Raw genomic sequence first — 7,545 nt, forward strand, 5'->3', positions numbered from 1 at the left:
GCTTAGCTCAAACTTGACAGATGACGAGCTGCAGCCCCAGGGCTGACGCTGTAATCAAAGTCCTGTCACACTTGTCAATAGTCTGCTATCACAGCAACACTGGTTGTGACTGATGTAAGGAAGGTTGGTGGAGGGGGCTATCCCACAAAGTCAGATTGTTTAAATGCTAAGTAAACCATATAATACTAAGCAAATGTACAGTACCGGTGAGGATTTTTAGTACATCCCCAAGATGCCATTGCTCCTGAGTAAAGTTGTGCTCAATTTTAACCCCTTAGTAGCTACTTTTTCTACCAGTTGTCTACCAAATTTGAAATACCTGAACCTAAACATTTCCCACTGGCTGAAGTTTGTTCTCAGAAAGCTTTTTTGGGTTCTCCTTGATTTATTAAAGGTGTTTCAAACAATTCACTAACAAGGTCAACGGAGGACTGTCTTTCACGTGCCCCAAAATAGCACTTTTCCATTTTTACAGGCAATCTGGGGCTTTTCTACTCAAAAGTGCAAAACACAGGGCACTATATTATATTTGCAATTTCAAGTTGTTTAATAATGAAGAATTCAGTGAAGATTGTGCTATGGCATATTACAATAATAAGAAATTTCCTAAATTACTAAACATTACCATGGCAAAGTCTGTTTCATATTAATGTTAGATATTTGCCACACCTCAGATTTAAACAGGCAACAGCACAAGTACCTTATGAACAGAACATGCACTCTTTTATTTCCTGTTCATATTATTACATGTAACAGTGTCTAATGTATTTTATTTCCATTATTAGGTGTTATACTAGACACACAATCATGCTTTAGGTTCCATTTGCTCTAGGAGTCTCTTAGAGAACTGAACTCACTGCAGCTGTTAGGAACAAATGGCACACACAAAAAATCATATTGTTTTCCCCCAGTATTTTTCACGTTATGCAATTGATCACATTGTACACTGAGGCCTTTAATAAGATCAGTGTGTTTCCTGGCAGAAAGAGTTCCAACAGAAACCCTTAAGCGTTCTTTTTTCTAGGAGGTGTATCGCTTTTCTAGGAGTGTCATCTTGTAAATATGATTATAATGAAAAATTCAATTATAAGCTTGATGTTTGCCTTGTCTAAAACAACGCCATTTGAAAGAATAAAGAAGGATCTCATGGTGTGTAAAGTACACTCTTTATTTATTTATTTTTTCCTAAAAGCTGTTTATCTTTAGCAGGAGTCAACCATTTCTCAGAAAAACAAATTCTAAAAAAAAAAAAAGACAAAAGTTAAAGGCTTCAAAGTGAAAAATCCTGCTTCATCTCACTTAAGAAAGATCATTAAATTATATGTTTCTATCTTAGAGTACAGAGATACAGAAGCTGACAGAATGTGTGGGAAGTTTGATGAGGAGTTGACAATATCCTAACTAGATGACAGTTTATTCATAGATCATTCCAGTAAATTTCAGAAACAAATGAAGTGCTCAGCAAACTTTAACACTGGAAAATAATCTTTCAGAGTTCTGAGGATACAGCACTAAGAAAATTAAATATACTGTATGTTTGTCAAGGAAGAACATACACTTTCTAAACATGATCAAAAATCCTACAGATCAACATAACAGAACATGTGGCTTAAGAGGTACAGTTTATAAAGAGTAAATATAAAGGAAGTCCTCCAAGGACAGTGTGGAAGATATATTATATACTTTGAATTGATTAATTTTCAAATTAATTCATAGTCATACTCTCAAATACACCATGAATACAGTGTATCCCTCTTTATGCTCTTTTCTAATTACAAAAAAAAAAGACACACTGCCAAAAATTATATTCAGCAGATCAATGTTTCTTCATTACACTTCGTTTTGTCTCACACTCACTGTAATTATCTATGCTCTAACACACCTGATTCTCATATACCAGTCGTCAAGCCTTTCACGAATTTATTTTTCAAACATAAGTGACAGCATAATTGGCTAATTCTATACAGATTTTCAAGTAGTCATTGTTAATCCAGTGACAGTTTTCTCAAATCCGATTTCCATAAAAGTTTTAGCCCTAAATAAGATTCTACCAAATTGAACCTATATTTAGATTTAGATTTACATTTGGCAGATGCTTGTCTCCAAAGCAATTTGCAAGTGATACAGAATACAATCCAAACGTCTAGCCAATAAAGGAGCTGACAGTGATACAAGTGCTGCAAGTTTCCACCAATTGAGCAAAAACAAGTGCAGGATAGATGTAGGAAGAACAGAGAGAGCCACAGCTAAATATGAGGTTTGGACTGAAAAAGTGCTGATACTCAGAAGTGCTACAAGACTCTCAGTTGACAATGAATGATACAATGACACAAGTGAAGGAAGGCTAACTTGCATTATACCATAGTGCTGTTCAATACTCAATTCTGATTGGTCAGATGGTCTTGATTAATTTTTTATAACAGTGTCACTCGGACAGTTGTTCCAGCTATAAGGTTTAACTGTTATCATTTCTATAGTAACAAGTTGTATGGCTTATGCTCCATATAAACAGAATAATAAAAAAAAAATGTAATTGTTGATGTGGCGAAGTTTTCTCTGACATTTATTTAGAATTGTTGGAAGAAGTCCCCAGTGTCTGTGCTTTGTAACTTGAAGAAAGTCTCCAGGACAGAGTTTTGCAGTTTATTGGTAACATGGCAACTTTTTCATCTTATTAACTTCATGAAAGAAGAAAAGAGTGAACGACTTTTAATAGCTGCTGTGATGACAGGAATTAAATTGTCTTATGGTCTTAAACTTATAATACTTATAAGCATAATTTGTCATTTTTTATAAATAAAATTGTCAAAAAATTGCTGTGGTATAGTAAGAGAAATAAATCACTTTGGAATGTGCTGTTAAAAGAAAATAATCAACTTTAAATGATAACAGTAACTCCACTTCGCCACATCACACCACCCTGACAATTAATTTCCTATAACAGCATACTCTGGCGTTTTATTGCATACATAATAATGGCAATAAATAATAACAAAATAACAAAACTAATATAGTCATATATTTAAATGAAAGGGTCAGAAGTCACCAATCAAAATAATAGTATGTCAGAAACACACACAATTGTCTTTTGATGAATTGTTAATATACTTAGCTTTGCTTTTGAGCCACTTCAGGTAGGACAGACACAGATGACACTTCTGTCTCACAGCTGCTGACGTTACTGGGCCATTTTTATCTAAGAGAACAAGTCACCCTGCCAAGACCCTGATGTTCACAGCTTTGACAAGATTCCACACCTCTTTGACATGTCTGTATTCTGAGGGCTCTCGCCAACATGTTATCACGTCTCACAGTCATTCCTCAGCCCTGACCTGACACATTGAAGGTGTGTATAGGACATTCTGAGATGAGCAGAATGACAGACTGTTTACACTACATACAGTACTGTGCAAAAGTCACAGGCAGCCTACATTTTTAATATACATTTTGTCCTATAGGTCTTATTTTTCAAGTATGTCTTGAACATACTTCTGATTTTCAAATATTAATTTTCCAAAAAAAAAGAATGTTACAGAAAACATATCAAGAGCACTTCTCAGAAGAGACATTATGGAGGCTGCGTTAGATTTTACCTGCAGAGTCTAAAGCAAGTGAGAGCCAAATTATCCAGAAGAACTGTGTCTAATTCTCCATAATACTTGAAACAATCTAATTTCTTTATATATAAAAAAAATTTCTTAAAAAACCTGCTGATTTAAATGACAGATTTAAAACTCAAATACAGTGTCATGTAGCATGCTGCTATGAAAGATAATTTATTTTAGGATGCTGTAACCATATTTTATAAATAATAATAATAATAATAAACATATTATCATTAATAAAGTAATAAATAAACCCACTAACACTAAATGAAAATGATAGAATACAGTGAGGTCAGTAGTGAGGTCAGTATAAGACTGATCTATTTTTAGTTTATACTGTCGAGAAATATCAAAATAATGTTTGATAATCTTGCTTAAATGGTGTCTAATTATCTCAAAAGAGTAAGTACTGTCCAATTTCAGTGAGTCTGTGCCCACTAGCCTCAGATTCTTGTTCTTGGCTGACAGCAGTGGCTGTCAGACTCAAAGATAGAGCTGAGATGCTTTTCTGCTTACCATGGTTGTAAACAGTGGTTAATTGAGTTACCATAGCGTTCATGTCTGCTCAAACCAGTCTAGCCATTGTCCTCTGACCTCTCTCATCAACAAGGCATTTCCTCCTGCATAACTTCGGCTCACTGGATGTTTTTTGTTTGGTTTTCACACCATTCTCTGTAAACTTTAGAGTGTTGTGTGTGATAATCCCAGGCGATCAGCAGTTTCTGAAATGCTCAAACCAATACTGGCAGTGAAATATTGGCACCAACAACCATTGAATGGTCTAAGTCACTGAGACCCCATTTTCTCCATTCTGATGTTTGCTCTTAACATGTACCTGCATGATTTTATGCACTGCGCTACTACCTCATGATTGGCTGATTGGATAATTGCATGAATGACCAGGGGTACAGGTGTTCCTAATAAAGTGTCCAGTGAGTGTATATTGCATAAATAAAACTGTAGCAGTACATTTTAACCTTGAATAATTTGTTTCAATTTATAATTTTTAATACAGATCTATTCTGTTATATTTGTAGACAAAAATGTTTGTGATTTAAAAGCTTTTCCTTGCTTGTTTTCTACATTACTAGAATGCAAAACTAAAGAAATAGAAAAGTCATGGCAGAATATATTTGAAAAAAGTGGGAAAATGGTGTAAACATATGTTTAAATAACCAAGGTTTTACAGACATCTTTTCAGCAAAAGCAAAATGATATCAATGTCCAACAGTGTGCTTATTCTTCATTTTACCCACATCAATCCAACATGATGGCCATATCTGTGCGCTTGTAGGCTACCTACTGAGTCTGCTTGTGTTCACCATCTGTGTCTGCATCTCTAATCCAGCTAAGTGCTGCCACTGCTGTTGAGTGAGCAGCTTTCCACACAAAGAAATGACAAGTCAAACAGCTCATCCAGACAGGCAGACACACGTCTTCTCCCTGATCTTCAAAACGCTGGATTTCATCTCCCAGAATGTGTGAATAAATGGGACAGGAATGTGGTGCTTTGGCAGCTCCAACCGGGAGTGTCATGCCAAATTGTGTCCCCTGCCATCTCTGGATGGACAGAACAGCACAGGAGGTCACAACCAAGCGCTCAGCTCATTTCTGGCACGATGCATTTGAAAGGCTCCTGTGTGGAGAGACAGCAAGGCAGAGACGAGAGAAAGACAGTGACGAGACTGATGCCACATTGGCCTAGCTCTGATAGAACATGAGTAGGTGTCTTGTCAAATCAGCCTCCTGCTCTGCAATGTCAAAAAGCCCCTGCCATCTCAACCAGTTCAGTGTTCAGTTCAGTTAGGCTGCCTGCATCCTAAAAGTGAAATGTTGCACTTTCTCTTCTAATACAGGTTGACATTATACTGATTTCAGGCAAGCAGTTAATAACATGATGGGCTATATGATGTGTTTGGTTCCATTTGCAGCTCAATTTGGCAGGTATTATGTACTGTAAAATGTGAATGTTAATGTCATTCATTCCTTATTCCTCCATTTTCAGTAACCACTTAATCCTGGTCAGGGCAGTTTACATCCTGGGAACATTGCGTGTAAGGTAGGAATACTCCCTGGAAGGGACACCAGTGTATTAACAACCACATCTTTTTTAAGGAGTCAATCCACCTATAAGCATAGCATGTTTTGGGGTAGTGGGAGGAAACCTGTTTACCCAAAGGAAACCCAAGTGGACACGGGAAGAACATACAAAATTCAACACAGATAGTAACCTGAGCTCAAGATTAAACCCCAGACCCTGAAGCTGTGCTGCTGCATCCCCTGAATGTGAGACAATACTTACAGACACTAAAATTATAAGCAAGCATTTCATACAGTCAACATTTTCCCAAGTTGGGAATATTGCTTAAGGTGAAGGGTCAGAAGGCAGGAACTAATGTTTTGTTACACAGCTTTTGACATGTTATTTTAGCATGTAGCTCACTATAATTGGTGCTGTCAGCAGGCATTAATTTAGTGATACATGGATTCATACACTGAAAGGAGCATTGTTAGCAAACATCAGATCTCGTGCTAGAATGTTCCAGGCAGTTATTCAAGGAATTGACCCAGCGAATAACATTTAATTATTTATGGAGTCTGCTTTGTTCTTTTGTTTGCCATTTTCCAAAGCAGTCGAAATATTGTATTCACAAAAGACCTTTTGCAACACCAAAAGCAGTCATGATTAAGACTATCTGAAAATCCTCTTGCTTTAAATAAGTGGTTCTCAAAGTGGGGTCTGTGAAGCATCACCAGGGGTCTGTGATTTTTTTTGTATTTTTATTTTGTTACAGTGGTGGAAATCAAATCATGGTTATCAAAGCTCTTATATACAGTATGTGATTGTTCTTATTAGTCTATTCTTAATAGCCTTATTAGCCTATTTCGTACTAGCCTACTTGACTGGTCAATTGAATCGAATGGATTTTAATCCAAACCTCACTACGTTAAAAACAAGTAGGCCTGCAAATAATGTTAGCTAGAATCCAACATAATCTTTTGCACCTCCAGGGTTGGGGGGTCGATTTCCACCTCCACCCTGTGTGGGGAGTTTGCATGTTCTCTCTGTGCTTCAGGGGTTTCCTCCCAAGTCCAAAGACATGCGCTGTAGGCTGATTAGCATCTCTAAATTGTCCGTAGTGAGTGTGTGTGTAATTGTGCACTATAATGGGTTGGCACCCCGTCCAGGTTGTCCCCAACCTTGTGCCCCAAGTCCTTTGGGATAGGCTACAGGCTCCGTGGAACCCTGTGTAGGATAAGTGGTACAGAAAATGGATGGATGGATAAATAAAAAGCTACATGCCTCCAATAAATAATCTCCTTCTGAATAGTTGGATTAAGTTTATAAAATAAATCTGTGCTGAGAAGCTCAGTGGAATTTATTTTAAAGTTAAAACAGTCCCTGGCTGCAAAAAGTCTGGGAACCTCTTCTAATGATATTCACTTAACTATCCTTGAGGATGAACACACTGGAATGTTGTATTAGAAATACTGATCCTAGTTTGCAATCTTTTGATGTGCTTAAATATTTCTTGAGGATGAGTTGGTGTGTAACTCAGTCAGAGTGGACTCAGTGGGCAGTGAGTACAGCCACCTCCTCTCTGTCCCACGACTCGTCCAGAGCTGTCACACACTGTCATGTCATTTCAACTCAACTTACAATAAGACCTGACATCTAAGGAGAGGCTGAGCACGGTCTCAGAGGAGCTGAAGTGAAATGGAAAGTCTACCAATGATTCATTTATTGGATTTAGTCCATAAAAAGATTTAGCTGAAGCATACATTAAATTACAGGAATTTAACCCTGTGAACATCAGCATATGCAAGAAGTGAGTATTATCTGCTATATCACACTGTGTTGTGGATGAAAACATCAGAAATACCAGTATAAATTGTACAGTTTGCCTAACATTTTTTTTATATTATGATTAAACTGGTT

This window comes from Pangasianodon hypophthalmus, chromosome 6 (assembly GCF_027358585.1).
Source record: "Pangasianodon hypophthalmus isolate fPanHyp1 chromosome 6, fPanHyp1.pri, whole genome shotgun sequence".
NCBI lineage: Eukaryota > Metazoa > Chordata > Actinopteri > Siluriformes > Pangasiidae > Pangasianodon > Pangasianodon hypophthalmus.